This window comes from Schistosoma mansoni, chromosome 4 (genome assembly GCF_000237925.1).
Source record: "Schistosoma mansoni strain Puerto Rico chromosome 4, complete genome".
In the NCBI taxonomy this organism is placed as follows: domain Eukaryota; kingdom Metazoa; phylum Platyhelminthes; class Trematoda; order Strigeidida; family Schistosomatidae; genus Schistosoma; species Schistosoma mansoni.
Genome location: NC_031498.1, coordinates 5,863,735 through 5,880,870, shown reverse-complemented (window position 1 = coordinate 5,880,870; position 17,136 = coordinate 5,863,735). Strand labels below are relative to the sequence as shown.

The window sequence follows — 17,136 nt, the reverse complement described above, 5'->3', positions numbered from 1 at the left end:
ATGAATCCATAGTAATTTTTGTCAACGTATTACAGTTTATGTTACGACGGACCTCTTTATTCTCGTTACTAACTACATCATAGCTACAGAAAAGCAGCATTGATCATAAAAAAATACATATTAGAACAAACAACAAAATTACTGATTAGATCAACAGGTTCAATAGTTGGTTAAATAAATGAGTATCCAACAGCTAGCTGGGAAGAAATATATGGTTAACGTTAATTTTCAGACCTATATGTGATGTTTATTTTCTATACATTGGAAATTCATTAAAATTTCATTAGTTAGAATTTGAACGTCTCCATTGTAGCTAGAATATGAGTGACGGTTAAAACTACTTTTTTTGGAAAGCGCGCTCCATAAAAAACTGTTAAAATTTTTTTAATCAGCAACTAGACGTTTGATTTGCACAGTCAACTTTAAGTAGTCTATAACAAGAGTAAATTTTTTAACCTATCCAGAATAGAGCTTTTTCTGAACATTTAACAAATAATCACATTATAATGTAGATGATGAATAAAATACAGATCTTAACTGGTCAAACTAACGATATCATTTTCTGTGCAATGAAATCTATCTTGGAATGGCATTATTAGGTGTTCATCTGTTTATTTATAAATTCATCCTAAAGTTAGGCTCGGATTAAACAAACGAATTAATCTTACCTACTTCATATTTAATTCTTTTGAACTTATTAATATGAATGAACATTTTATTAATTTACAGGACAAATTACAGTAAATAATAAAACGGTTACACTGTTCATACTATAAACATCATTACATAATCAGTAAGCAAATGACGACTTAGTACTAGTTCTAATATATATATATATATATATATATATATATATATATATATATATATATATAATGAAATGTATCCATAAAGACTAGTTATTTTACTTTCCAATTAAACGAATTTTCAGTTGTTATCAAATCTGAACCCCTTTTTAGTCAATCAACGTATAGAATAAACGTAATACAAACAAAACTAATTGGAATTAGATTAATCTGTAATCTTTAGAAAAGATGAATGATAGTTATTGAGTTAAGGTTATAAAATAAATACAGATAATATTGGACTAAGATCATTAAGAGAGCACGTACATAACAAATGATTACGTGATAAAATTTTATGATATCGCAAAGAAATGTCAATACAATTATTATATTAGTTTACATTAAGGAATGACCTTGGTTTTATCAAACATTAGAAATCAAGTAGAACTTGAGAACTGTTTTTTTGTAGTGTAGGTTACTTCAGCGGTGCCCTTCTATGACCCTGAAATTTCCAGGTTCAGTAGTAAGACATGTGCACTACTTTAAACCGGCTCAGTTGTTTAGGGTTTAAACGTTTATGCGTGAAACCTAACATCAAGATTTAGAATCCTGATTGAAGGGATATGGTTAGTTACTGTCGTGGAGTCTCATTTTGAGACGAAACGGCAGTCTAGTACTTTCAAGTTCTTGATGGTTGTCAAACTTAGATCCGTCCGCGATTTCAGTGTCATATACATTTCAAGAAATGGAATAATTTTTCTTCTATGCCATATTAATTGTAACACAAAATAATATGGAAGTATATTTTAGCCAGAAACTAGGGTTGATACATTGATGTATTACTTATTTCTTACTAGTTAACATAAAACATCTGTATTATATGAATAATATGAATCTTAATTCTGATTCCTAGCATGAAATGCACAAGTTAGATATTCATACCGTTAGTTGTTGATACAGAGGTCTAGAGGTAGGTATTGCATTGCTTTATAGAACAATTAGAAAATATTTTAATTTCAGTCAAAATAACGTTTCTAATAAAACCTTTGTAATCTGCGTCATTGATATCTCTAATTCGTTTAAAATTAATATGCTAACTTTTCTTTTAAATAAGCAAAGATGGATAGTGGCTAGCAGCGGAATCCAGGACGCGCGTTTCATTCTATTTGGGACTCAGAGTTGATGTTCACTCTGGGATTTGAACCCAGTACCTTTCGCTTCAAACGCCATCGCGTTATCCACTCAGCTACTGAGTCCTGACGAGTCTTATGTAGGAAAAAACGTGCGTCCCGGATTCCAATGTTAGCCTTTGCTTATGATGCTTGTGAATTGAGGCTATATCGAAGCAATACGCATAGTATGCACATATGCAAATAAAAGACTGATCAATTTCAGTCCTAAACATCAATGGAAAGATTCAAACAAACAAGACTAAGTGAATTTCCTTTTAAATGTTACAAATTTATCCCTTCTTCAAACAGTAAGATTTATTAATGCTTATATGAATTGATTGAAGCAATCAATTTAGATTTGAAAAAAGATGATTTGTTAAAAGCTATATCAGAACAAACACGATTTATCCCAAAATTTCCAACGAGCAAGTAAATACATATATATTTTAAATTAATGACACTTGACTGATTGTTGCGTGTTTAGACACGAAAGGTCAATTAGTCAACAACAACAACAATACCAACAAAAATGCTGATTTGAAATCCGGTAAGTTGGTTAGCTTTTTTCTGGTCATCTATTTTCCGTTTTTATTAAGAACATTAATTTTTAACATTTAAATTTATTATCCATTTATAGATTAAGAAATTTGTTTAGTTTCAAAATAATTAAAGGTAATACAAATCATAAGTTATAGAAAAATGTCGATCATCTAAAGTGGAATAGAAAAGATTGACTTATTAAGTTTCATTTACTCAATCTAGATACTAAAATGACAAATCAGTTAAGTAAGATGACATTTGATCTGATTTGCACTTATGTTTTATAGATCTTACATTTTGTAGAATAGTACATAAATTTGGAAAATGATGTACTTAATAGCCTCATATATAGTTTCATTCACTGTAATATAACAAGGCTTATAATTGGAATATTCTCAAAATAAATTGAGAGTTATGAAAGTAAGTAGAGAGGAAGTGTTTGTAGTTAAGGTTCAAGTTTTAATAATTTTACTCTCACAATGTAAAGATTTGTTCACTCTAAGCATCATCTGTAATGCAGCTAAATAAATATTCAACAGTGACAGTCATTATTGCTTCTGCTTAAACATTATATTAGTTACAAGATGGAAAAGTATCTAATTAGTTATAAAAGTCCAATAACAAATTACTTTTAAGGACTTCAATTTTTTAATTTCTTGATGGGAAATAATTTGTATGTTAAAGTCTTTTGTTATTATCATTTGTTATTAAACACAGTTTATTCGAATACATTGCAACGGTAGAATGTTAATGTTTGTTTATGAAGTAGATAAAATTTAGTGTTATCTAACACAAAGAATTACGAATAGAAGAGATTCGGGTTTGTATGCTACTTTTATAACTTCGGATATTTATATGCTACATATACTGAGGGGGTTATGTTTTTATCATAAACAACAACTACAAATATTATAGTTGACATCATGTGTCAGTGTTATTTAAATAAACATGGAAAAGCAAACAAGTACGGGAATACTGCTTTGTCTTAGCGTGAGATTCATCAGGAGCGGGTGTTCATACCACCATCGCGGACCGGACCGAATAACTTCAGATCTATTTTCGAAAGAAAATCCCTTAGATCATTGATATTGACCTGAAATGACTTACCGCCCTGGCTTCAATGGCTTAGTGACATAAGGGTTAAAGATTCTTTGAAAGACCTGAAGATCCTAGGCTCGATTCTTGTCTGTGTAGAAGGTACACACCAATGAGTTTCCTCGTAATGGAACGGGACAAATATTTGATGCCTCATGGTTTTCAATGTTTGTTTAACTATGATTCTTTTTTATAGTAAACTAAAAAAGTCAGTCATCTCCACAAAACCCACGCGCTGATGATTACCAGTAGGTGTTACTCAGATTGATGAAAGATCCACAAGAGTCTGAGGTAAATAATATAAGATTTTAGTGTTTTTTATTGGTACAGCATGCTTTCAGATGTTTAAAACGATGTAGATCTAAGTGATTGGTTGTCAGTTCAAACGAGTGGTTGTTGAACTATTCTTCAAATTTTAAGGTATGTAAATTTATTTCGAATTAAATTTTCTTACATATCAGGGTAGTAAATATCATGATCAACAATGATTAAAGTCTATCGATGAACAAAGCCTTATGAGACAATATTAAATTTCTAAATTCACAGTTTTTCACCCATTTCACGGTGGGAGTTGAATTAGGACAGTCAGACAAGGTAAAATTTAGAATAGTTGGGTGTAGTATCAGGCTGAACCACATTCTTCACGAGTTGATACAATAATAACATTTTAATTCATAGTGTGGTATGGGTTACTTATATCCACATAAGTAGTATACGGTGATGGTCAGGAATAGAATGTATTTTGGCAGAAGATCAGTAAGGAAAGGACAGAAATGAAGCGCAATCGGTACGAAAATGCATGAACAATGAAATCAGAGAAGACGGACTGATATTTGCAGAAGAAACAGTTAAGATTGAGACAATTGATTGTTATTTTGCAAACCAGCTATTTACTATATGGTTCTCATATTTCAGTGAGATAATCTGTAATTTGTACTTAAATGCATTCGATTGTCCCAACTCGTGTTCTCACTCATTAAAACAGTGTAAGACACAATTAGCTATTCATATTTGTGAGGAAACTTTGGGTTTATCGCCTCGTAATTTTCAGTGGGTTACAAGTTGATATCAATTGTATGAGAAACTATTTTCTAATTGTAAAATACATGGATTAAACCCTTATACTCAACAATAATCGTTTACTTGTTAGTGATTAGTCTAAAAATGGATTTCTGAAAGTTTGAAAAAGGATCTGTAACCCGTAGAATTATTCAGAAATAAAATAGTTATTTCATGATTTTTCAATTCACACCATTTGATCAATAATAACAGTTGAATTCCGACTGAATTGTTGAATGTTTTCGTGTTCACAAAAAAATCTGTTGGTGTTCGGTTTCAGTTTTTAGTAGATCAATTAATGAACACATTTATCCAATACTATAAATATTGTCATTATTTATATCAATGACTTATTGTTTAAATTAGGCTTGAAATATATACTTTCCTTTGTAAGCAGTATATATATATCAAAAGAATTGAGTAGATTTTCATGAATAATTGTATTTAATTAGATTAACTTGACAAGAAATATAAGAATAAAGTATTATTATTATGTAATTTATTTTAACCAAATGTTTTATTTCAATAAAATTTACCTAGTTTATTGTTTTATGGTTTGTATGAAATGTGGATATAGAAGTGATTGGAGGACTAAAACAAGCCAAATAATGTCATAACAAACAACAACGTTATAGTTATAGTTTAAATAAAACCTTATACATTTGTTTAGATAGGTCTTGGGTTCGAATCCCACAAGCAAGATCATGGATGAGAACTGTTGAGGAATCCCATACTAAGACAAAACGGCCGTTCAGTGCTTTCAGGTTTTACATGGTGGTATAGCTTTAATCGATTCAACTGTTAAATTACTAAAATCTCCACAAAACCCTCTTCTGATGATAATTTTATGCCTGATTAACATTAGTCACTGGTTGGATAGATAATGGATTTAATGAGAAATTGTTCTTGTATTAAAAAAGAGTTTATCAAAATTATATCATTTCAAATTGTATTAAAAATGAATATTCTTTGTAATTGGTTGACATATTTAGGTCAAAGAATAAAATTTGTAACCTAGTAATTTAAATAAACAACGAATTAATTTGAATAATCATTTTGATTCAATGGACCAATTCACCTGACCTTTGTAGTCAAATTGGCTTACATTTAAACATTATAAGTCTGTATTTTTTATACAGAACAATCAATTGGATTTATTAGTTAGGGAAAGAATGTTATTGACTAATAATTAAATGATTTTTCTAACTTGGCTAAAAATATACTATTCGAATTGAGATATTTCAGTTTCGAAATTTAGTGGAAAAGTCTGACTATATAAAAATATATTACTATATTAAAAATATATATATTCTAGTGGGAAGCAGTGACCAGTGGAGTTCAACCACGTCTGTTGTGAGATATCAACTCACTGAAGACAATTGGTGAATGGTTGCTCAACTTCGTGGATCAGTTGAAGTTAGACATTAACACGGTTGGGTGCCAGCTCAGTGGTCTATCGGTTAAGGGCTTTGGCTCGAGACTGGTAGGTCCTGGGTTCGAATCCCGCGAGAGTGGGTTCGTGGATGCGCACTGCTGAGGAGTCCCATAATAGGACGAAACGGCCGTCCAGTGCTTCCAGGTTTTCGATGGTGGTCTAGCTTCAATTGACTCATGATTTCAACTTTGAAAAATACTGAAATCTCCACAAATCCCCTTCTGAAAATATATTTGCTTTGACTATCTGAGACATAGATCATGAAGGTATATTAATTAACAAATTCTTAAAACACATTTTTGACTAATCTTCATCTCATTATTAGACTCGAATGAATGAGTAAATATTTGTGTCTTACATAATATTGACTTGTTGGTCAATATATATGCGGTCGATTTGACTAGAATATACAGGGTTTCTAATCATTTGACGAAGAGAAATATCACGTCATTTTCTTATTTGTTCTTGAAAACATTAACAAAATATATTTTTTTTCTATGGACAGTGATCTAGTCTGTAAATCGGGTTATTTGGCCGCGATATATGTAATTAGTTATGTAAGTCAGTGAACATTTTCTATTAGCTTCTTTTTAGATAAACACAAATAAACAAGAAAGACAGAACTATTAATAATAAAACTTCAGTGTTTTCCCTCATTCGAGATTTTTGAAATTCTATCATCTTATGGAGCCTTTCAGAGTTTTCCCATATAACAATCAATAAATTGATCGTTTAAAAGTTGAATTCATAAGACGATAAATGCTAGATTAACATGGAAAACCTGGAAGCACTAGACGGCCGCCTCGTCCTAGTATGAGACTCCTCAGCAGTGTACATTCACGATCCAGATAGTTATTTAACAAATATTGTTATCAGTGGCTCGATTTTGAATAATTTAATGATTTTGAAATAGTAATGCTTTACTTTTTTCGATCAGATTTTGATCATGATTAGAAATAACTTGGCATATTTCCGTCGTATTGCTAACGTATAAACATTGAAAATATGATACATTTTGGGTCCACAATAGATTTTAGATGCAGAAGATTAAAACTGTATTGTATATATAGAATCCTATAAACCCTACTGTTTATGTTTTTTGCATTTTGAGTTCTTCCGACTTTTGTGGATTGAAAGTTCTCCATGAGTCTAGTGTTTCTATTATATTTTCTAGTTTTCTAGGAGAAAGGTTTTAATGATTCATTTAATGATTAAAACGAGAATATTTAATTATTATGTAAAATCAACTGTTGACAGTTACAACATAAATTAACGTATTTTATACCTTTGTATATGTAAATTAATAGTGCAAAACAATATTCCTGTTGTTAACAGAATGTATCTGTTTAATAGAGGACAGACATCTTTATAAAAGATGAATATTACTTAAATTTAATTATAAAAGGTATCTTTAGAAGTAGATATATGTTAAAAGGTGAATTTACTTTACAAGAGACTAGACTTACTTACTTACTTATGCCTATTACCCCTCATGGAAGAGCACAGGCCGCCCACCAATACTCTCCATCGAACCCTATCCTAGGCAATCCTTTCCAGTTTTTTCCAGTTGCCATTCATCCTAATCATGTCTGTTCCAAATTCTCAGCGTAATGTGTTCTTTGGTCTTCCTCTTTTCTGTTTTGTCTTCAGGATTACAAGTTAGCGTTAGTTTGCTTTGTAGTGCGGTTTGATGATTTCCTCGATGTATGTCCTATTCATTTCCAACGACTTTTCCTGATTTCCTCCTCAACTGGGAGCTGGTTTGTTTTCCCTTATAGAAGGCTAATACTGTTATTGCTAATACTGTACAGTCAACGAATATTAAGTATCTTATGTAGGTAACTGTTTAGAAATATTTGTACATTGTCGATGATGATTGTGATGGTTCTCAAAGTTTCAGCTCCATACAGTAGAACTATCTTAACGTTCGTATTCGAGATTCTGACTTTGATATTTGTTGACAGTTGTTTTGAGTTCCACATGTTCATTGGTGTAGGAATGATGTTCTTCCTTTGCCAAACCTACAAGAGACTAGATGTGTTGTTTTATTAAAAAAACCTAGGTTACCTAAGATTTTATGGGACTTAGATGAAACTTCACTATGATATTCAATCGTTTATATCTTCAACCTTAAGAACGAAATACAATGCCTTCAATTGTTTAAACATAAATAATTATTTTCTATATACTATATTCTATATAGTTTTATTAACTATGCTTTTTTATGTATACAATTCTCTTGTTAAATCGTATTAGAAACAACTATAATAACGATACCAATTTTCTGATTAAAAAGTAAAATAATTATTTTGCTTACTTATTTCTACAAGTGCATTCATCTAGAAAAGTCTTCACCTTACTTACCTTGAGTCTGTTTTTTTTTTAATTAAAAGTTGCATACAAACATATCTATATCTTTTCATATACATATATATGTATGTATATTCCTTGTAAGCTTGACAAAGCTTTATTATGCATGTCGGTGAAAAAAAGTCTCTATGTATATAATCATATTACAAATCTTGTAGTAATATGTATATATATCGTAAGTATAACAGATTCCCGGTTATTATTTATATACAAACATACTATTGTTTTGTATGAAAGAAAAATCCCTAGTTCTATTTTTACAGAATATATATAAGCAATTCAATATATATTCTTGAAATATAATTGAAAACTGGTGAAAAAGAAAAGTGTAAAAAAGGCGAAATTTCCTCAGTTATAGAGACATATTTTTTCTCCTTTAACTTTTTTTCTTTCGCTTGTCAGTTGAATAAGCATGTAGTTCTTATCGTTATATAGTTTGTTATGAAATAAATCTGCTTAAATGAAATTATTTCTAATTAATGTTTAAGTAAGTAAAATAAGTTAAGTTATTCTACTACTTATATTTACTTATTTTAAGTAGTTTACTTGTATATTAAGTTATAAAATAAATGTAGTCGGTTTATTCAAGATAAGATATTTAATACAGAATATAAAGTATATTAGTTAGTAGATTAGTTTTTTTAGACAGGATAATGGCATCTCTATGGAAATATCAATAGACATGAACTATTAAACAGAAAAAACTGCTGACAAAACTAATTAGCGTCGACAAAAGAGTATCGGAATACTATCTTTATTGAGCGAAGTTATTTCACGATTTATTGTAAATAAAATAAAATAGATTTAACAGTGATAAGTTTCTACAGTTAATCGATCACTGAGTAGTATCCAATATCATGTTCTTCCAGGCTTTTATTGCTGAGCAAAATTTATCGATCGAGCTATTAGCGTGAGTGAATTGACATAGTGTGCAGGATGTTTCGATAGTAAGTTGTTGAATATAGTAGAAAGGAGATCCTTTATCTTGGTTCTGTGCTTCTTATTAGATATTAACACGATCTACCTATAATTTTTAGGTAGTTTCTGTTCCTTGTAGGATATAATTCTGTGTCACCCAACCCACGTCTTTAAACAGAATCACTGAGGTATTTGAGAAGCTTCTGACCTCCTGTTAGAATTAACATGTCTAAACGATTAGATATATAAATGAAATCACTACTAGATGATTGATCAGTGACAAATGTCTCAGTCCTACAGGAAATCAGTCGCAACCACAATAGCCTAGTGATAGTATTTCTAATGAAAAACTGGCTGACGCTGTACTGGATCTCGTAAGGAGCACACTCTGCCTTAAGAGTACAAGGTCATCTTGGTGTCGTGTTACAGAATGTGCAAAACCTAGATACGGAGTTTCATGTCCATTACTTTCAGTCATGTAACTTACATGATCCATGCCATATTCAATTATAAATATGTTTGATTTTGTTTAATAATATCAATAAACAAATAGTTTTTTATATTAGGCACTTCTTACATTGAAGGCTGCTATGTAGCACTATCGACATCATTCAAATAAATGTACGACATAAGGACACCAAGGAACTTGAAAACAAAAGAATAGTTCAGTTGTATGAATTGTTTGTGCTCATAAAAATACACAAAAAATCACGTTTTGTCAAACACCAGTCTATTGAATTCCTGGTGTTAGGAAGCGGATTAGAACTTATTTAAGATAATAAAGCCTATTAATGTATAATTGTATAGACTAAATGAAGGCTAAAGATGAAACATTATTCCAGCCATCAAAAAACTCTAAAGAGTATACATTTATTTATATTAGACTGGGCACTATCAATTAGACAAAGGATAGAATGTTAACCTTAATGCAGCATGGTGCTTCATAATACCAAGTCATTGTTCCTAATCAATAGTCAGATTTACTACTTAAAGGTTTATCTATCAGATATCCAAAAACACTGGAAAATAATAAAAATCACGGAAATATTACTATGTGATTAAGAACAACTTATCATTAGTTTTAATTATTATTAAATATGGTTCATTTAGTTAAATAGGTAACTGTTTATTTTAAATCAAATGGTCTCTATAGTAATATTCTCATGAATGTTTATAAACGTTCATGTGAATTTGTTATTAAACTAAGAAATGATTAACCTTTAAGTGAATTTTTAATGATTCAACAACGAAGAAACTCTTGCAAATTAATATAATCGAATTTGTAGAACCCGTCAATTATTGACATTACATTTAGTATTTCATCCGAAAGTCTACTCCAAACATTCTAATAAAAAGCAAGAAAAATTGAGGGAAATAATAGTAACTATAATTTTAAAAGAAGGTTCCTGATAAGATGATCACAGTAGTGTGACAGATTATCTGATTTCTTGAGATTTCTTTTTAGTTTTTCTAGAATTATCAGAAGGGGTTTTTGTGGAGATTTTAGTAATTTTATAGTTGCAATCATGGGTCCTAGTATGAGACTCCTAAGCAGCGCGCATCCACGATCCCGCCTCACGAGATTCGAACCCAGGACTTATCAGTCTCGCGCGCGAGCGCTTAACCTCTAGACCACTGAGCCGGCATCCAACGGTGTTAATGTCTAACTTCAACCAATCCACGAAATTGAGCGACCGTCCACTTTTGTCTTTAGTGAGTTACTATCTCACAACAGACCTGTTTGAGAAGTAGTAACCAGTGGAGTTCAACCAGGCTTGTTGTAAGACATCAACTCATTGAATACAATGGTGGACGGTCGCTCAATTTTCTAGAATTACCATAAATTGTACTTTATGCAAATCATGATCGTTTTCCAATTTGTGATAAATTCATACATGAGAAGAATTAAGTCATTGAATTTTTGAAAAAGGATATATTCCCATCATTTTCATTTCTGTAATTAATTAGAATTATTGAGGTTTTACTTTTTATTCTTAGAAATATAGTTGTTGGACATTTTTGTTTGATGGAAAACCTTTTCATGTGTACAATATTCTAACGATAAGCATGATAATAGACTATGAAAAGGTTACAAAGTAAACAAAGTTATGTGAATACACTTTAAGAAATAGTTTTAATGAAGCATGAGTATTTACTAGCGCTGTGGTTAAAAATTATGGTAGTGAACAGAACACGATTGGGGACAATCGAATGCATTTAGGCAAAAAATTACAGGATATCTCAGTAAAATATGAGAACCATATAGTAAATAGTTGATTTTCAAATTAGCAATCAATTGTCTCAATCTTGACCGTTCCTTCTGTAAATGTTAGTCCATCGTCTCCGACTATTATTGTTCATGTATTTTCATACCAGTTGTGTTTCGTTCTCGTTCCTTCGTTATCGATCTTCCACTGAAATACACTCAATGCCCGACCATCTTTATATACAACTTATGCGGATATAAGTAACCAACACGACAGTAATTTTTTTTCATATATTACTACCATAGTGTTTTTATAAATCTAACCATTGCTTATCCTATCACTGTCTTTTTTCATCTTTATAGCTTTTTGTACAGTATAACTGATATGATAAAGTCTTTTCTTAGAAGTACAATAAAAATATTCCTGACATTTACCTCTTTGTTAATCAGATATAATGAAATTTGAAAATAACATCTCAGATCATAGTTTGTATTAAATTCACTTAGTATTGTTTGTTTAAATCTTCCCATTGATGTTTAGGACTGCAACTGCTGACGAGTCCCAAAAAAACGTGCGTCCTGGATTTCACTGCTAGCCACTATCCATCTTTTTCAAATTGAAGGTGAATTCGTTTAGTTTTGTCAAATACTTTTCAATCTTAATAAGTTTATATACTGAATAACACTTTTATTAAATTTTATTTAATTGTAATTATAATTGATTATAGTTAATAATTAATTAGAATTAATTTAATTAAGAAGAAAATACATAATTAAACAGCTAAACTTCAACTTCTTTCTCTAGTTAATCTATTAAGATTTGTAAAACTGTAAAATTTTGAATGTCATCTTAATATTGTCTCTAAGAAACAAAACAAAGAAAAACAATCCTTTAATTGATTTATTGTAACTTGTTCAAAATATAAATATTTTTAAAGTAATTTTTGAAACTGATTATTGTGTGTAGACCACTTGTTCTTCATTCCTATAACAACATTCTTATGTATGATTATGTTATATTGGTGTAATTGATATATGATTAAAATAATGAAGTAAAACGAAAAGACAAACAATCATGGTTACTTAATACTTAATCCGATTGAAAATTTTTGTTTAGATAATCCTCTGGAAAATAAAAGTAGAAGACTATAAATGTTTATGAATTTCAATTCAATCTATGTTTATCTTAAATGAATCAATGATTGTGTGTGTTTTATTCGTGTGTGTTTCCAGTTTGCAAATGATTATGGAATTATGTGAAGTGTTTTTCTTTTTATCCTCATTAGTGATTATTTTTGTTTTTCGTTACTTTTGCATCACTGGCTCACTCTGATTACAGTTGGGATATCTATATATATATGTGATTGATAATTTATGTATAAGATTAGTCAATGAAATTCACTAAGTGGATAATAAATATTTAGTGAGTGTATTTTCATATATAAACATATGTATATATAGATATATAAAGTGTGTCATAAGGTGAAGAATGAATAGGAAAGGACGTTTAACATAAATTAGAAGGGAAAATAACTCATCAGTGAATGATAAATCTATTTATACACCATACTTTTAGTTTTAAAGTATTTATAGAACTTTCAACAAAATCTGATAAATTAAGCCGAAAAAAATTATAGAGTCATAAAGCACTTAATCTTTTTGTATAGAATGTATACTACAAAAACAATTGTTTAAAGATTAAAGAGATATTTAAATGATAATAAATAATTTGTAGTGGCCTAAATCTGATTCTGTCTATACTCGTATATAATAAATGACTTTATTCCGCGTTGGTGAACAACGGAGTTAAATAAGTCAAATACGAGAATGGAATTAGGATACATATATTTTCTACAGTCATTGATTTGGCCAGAGAATCAGAGTGATGAAGCGAACGAAGCAAAAATCACGCGCAATGGAGATGGCTGGGAAGCCAACTCGATTTAAGCAAGCGTTAGTCAACATTTATAGTCAGGCAAAAATGAGTGACAGACATATGATGAATAAGATACGAAGTGTGTACACCTATACGCTCATATAAAAAGTACTCAAGGTTAATAAGCAAATGATTAACAAGATCAAAAGATGACTCAATGTACAGGTGAATTGGCTTGGCCAGCAACTAGAATAAAGTATATGGGCTTAACATAACAACCGATACTACAAATTTATTAGAAAAAAAAATAGTTAAAGAGCAGTAGAATGGATAACGCGATGGCTTTTGGAGGGAATAGTATTAGATTAGAGTCGCGGAGCAGATATCAATTTTAGGATGAGGGTAATTCTTGATAATGAAGGCCCCGGATTTAACTGCTATCCAACTCTACTTGTAGAGAAACTGTTGTTTTGACACATATAAAGTTGAAATTAATTCGGTGACTCATTCTGATTCTCTTACTAAATTGATGAGAACAAGTTATGGTCTTTATGAAGTATATTATCTTTTGGTATAGTCAGGTGATGACTGCTCATTCACAGTAATCAAATTTTAGTGTAAGAAAGAGAGTAAATTATTTATTAGGGTTCTACATGTTAAAAGATTTGTCTATACTCAACTGATGGACAGAGATTATTAAGCATAGTAATGAATATTTTTAGTGAAGTAATCACTTCCATATTTATGCCTTTCTTTTAAAATCTTGCATCTGAAGATGTAATTCTTGTGATATCCAGTTAGTTAGACGAAAGCAAACAGAAAAAATCTTATCCTGTTTGGAAAGAAATTGGAATAATGTTTAGCAGTGAAATATAGGATGTACGTTTGTTTCTATCTTGGAATCATTTATTGATGGTGCCTGGATTCCAGTGTTGATGTTCACTCTTAAACTTGAACCTTGTGACTTTTCTTCAAACTTCTAATGCATTACCAGCTTAGTTAACACATGTAGACAAACATTGGATTGTGGAACCGCAATGAATCTAAATCAATTTGGAAGTGCATGAATTTTCCTGTTGTTGTTATTGAAGAGACTGAGGATTTTAAATGAAAGGAAATAGGTTCAAGTTCTGATGACATTATCAGTCCCATGATAAAGATACATTCAACCGACGAGTTCTTAACATAACGACATGTTCTCTCTATACTCCGCTATTAGTCAATAATTATTTATACATAGAAATTGTTGTGACATATTGAGGCAATCGTTTCACTATGCACACATTCCAAAAGAAACTGAATAATTGCGATTCTAAAGAAAAACAATAGGAAGTTTTAGATACTTACAAATGTTCTGATTTATATTAAAAGACTTCTATATGTGTTATTTCTTTTCTAATCATAATACAGGAAAGATCACAGGAATCACATTTCATTTATTGTTAACTAATTTTACACTTAAAACATTAATATCCTTGAGTGTAATCGTAGTTGATGTAAGTGAACTACAGTCAACTTGTAGGTTATATTTAACAGCGAATACATATATTTATATCCTAAATTATATAGTAATAAAACACTTGTAGTAAGGTAGTGAATAATAATACACTCTTTAAAACATTTCGAAAAAAACGATTTAAAAATTAACAAAATCTATCAGTCGATAGAATTAGTATCAGTTCTCTCATTTATGACTTACAATGTACATTGTATTATATTTCTACATATAGCATATCAATTCTTAGATGTACGAAATGTATAATCAAATGTCCTTAAATGTTTACTTGAGACTATTTAATATTTCCTTGAATATACGAAGAATACATGATTACAGTTTTTCCTTCCATTTTGATTTTTACAATATTTGACTGTTTCATGATATACAACTCATAAAAGAAGATGGATCGTTTAAAAAATGAACCATTTCCCATTAAAGAAAGTATATCTAATCATATGTTTATATATATGTAATAATAAAAAATTGGCTAAAACATGTAGTTTACTAATTTGATCAAGTGATTTATTATGGAATTTCATTAACTTTGCTCTATATGAACCTTTAAACCTATTTATCTAAGTTTATATTGAGCTGTCTGTCAACACAGAAGAAAATAACACCATGAACAAAGAAAATAGTCTTTAAGAGAATTTCTAATGCAAAAAATTACTTAAAATTTCGAAAACGGAAATGAAGAATCAGCTTGTTTATAGTAGAATAACAAAAGTCAGTTATTTTTCCTCTCTTATCTCACAATCAAAATATGGTTGAAATGTTTGATACCTTACATATATATGTATTTGCATACCTACTAAACACTTCTACTACATTGGTGAAACTTCTAATAGATGAATCAAAAAGATTAAGATATGAGGAGTGAACACAAAATAAGTTATATACATATAACAACGGTTGAAAAATTTTATTTATTTTTGGAAATTTATTTGAGTGATTCAGAACATGTTCAGTAGAGTTTCGTTGTCGATGCATCGACTTCAGGTATGACTGGAATTGTTATCGATATTTCATCAATGCATGTCTCTAAACATGCTGTGAAAATATATCAAACAATAAGAAATAATCGTTAAGAATATCAGAAATTTACATTCTCAATACTGATTAAACTTTGTTGTTAAGAAATAATACAATTATTCATCATTTACATCGTGAGAATACACAACAATCTAATGCTGTTGATTCTTCTCATTTATTTTCTTCAAGTTTTGAACGTTATTCAGTGAGCGGTTGAGTAGCAATTACCTTTTTGACTTAGTAAGTGATCGGTTAAATTGCCAACAGGAATGAGAACACTAATCTGAATGATTATTTAACCAACTAGTAACCAGCATCTGGAATATGTTCTCGAAATTCTAGTGAGAAGCCGGGACAGGTTAATTTTATCCTGGTTGAGTGTGCAGAAGGTACCCATCGAAGACGATGAAAGGTGGTTGAGCAACATTGCTGACTGATTGATTTTACATTTGTAAACCATTGGTTTCCGGCTCCATAATCTAGAGGTTAAGCGTTTTTGCCCGACACTGAGGGTCTTGAGTTTGACTTCCAGTTGTGTGGTCGTCGATGATTACTACTGAGGAGATTCAAACTAGAATTAAACAGCTATCTAATGATGTTTGACACAAATTGATTCAAATAATTACACGTTCTCAAAATATCCGTTCTTATCACGCGAAAGTCATGAACGTATACATAATTTAGTAACTAATATTCACAACGATAAGGCTCAAAATTTCTTTAAAGATTCTTACTCATAGACACTATGGTAATTGGAACCTTACTTTAGCTTAAAACATTTTAAAAGCAGAATATCTTAGGTGACGTGAGGAAGAAATCAAACTAAAACAATTGTCCGTATTTAACTAAAATGAAGAAGAAATATCTCAGTAAAAGGATGTACTAACACGTTAAATTGTTTGCCTACTCATCATTGAGACTATCATTCATTTGCTGAACAACTTGTTCCGGACGATCCATCCTCATAATGCATATTAAAAACTGGTCCAGTACAACATGCTCAAACTGAATAAATAAATTTTTGTGAAATTAAATTTGTGTAGTTTAACAAAACAATTTGGCTATTTGTCTGAGCACCCGTACAAGCGTAAAGTATAGTTCGATGACTTTATATACAATTCATTTAATTCGACATCCGTAATACATCAAA

The 17,136-nt window shown here is 30.2% G+C and overlaps 1 non-coding gene across 1 annotated transcript; it reads right to left on the bottom strand.

Moving 5' to 3' along the window:
* Nucleotides 1-1,970: 1,970 nt before the first annotated feature.
* On the bottom strand, nucleotides 1,971-2,037 carry Smp_tRNA_01627_Gln_TTG.1.1. Its single transcript has one exon. It is a non-coding gene (tRNA).
* Between the last annotated feature and the right edge of the window lie 15,099 nt (nucleotides 2,038-17,136).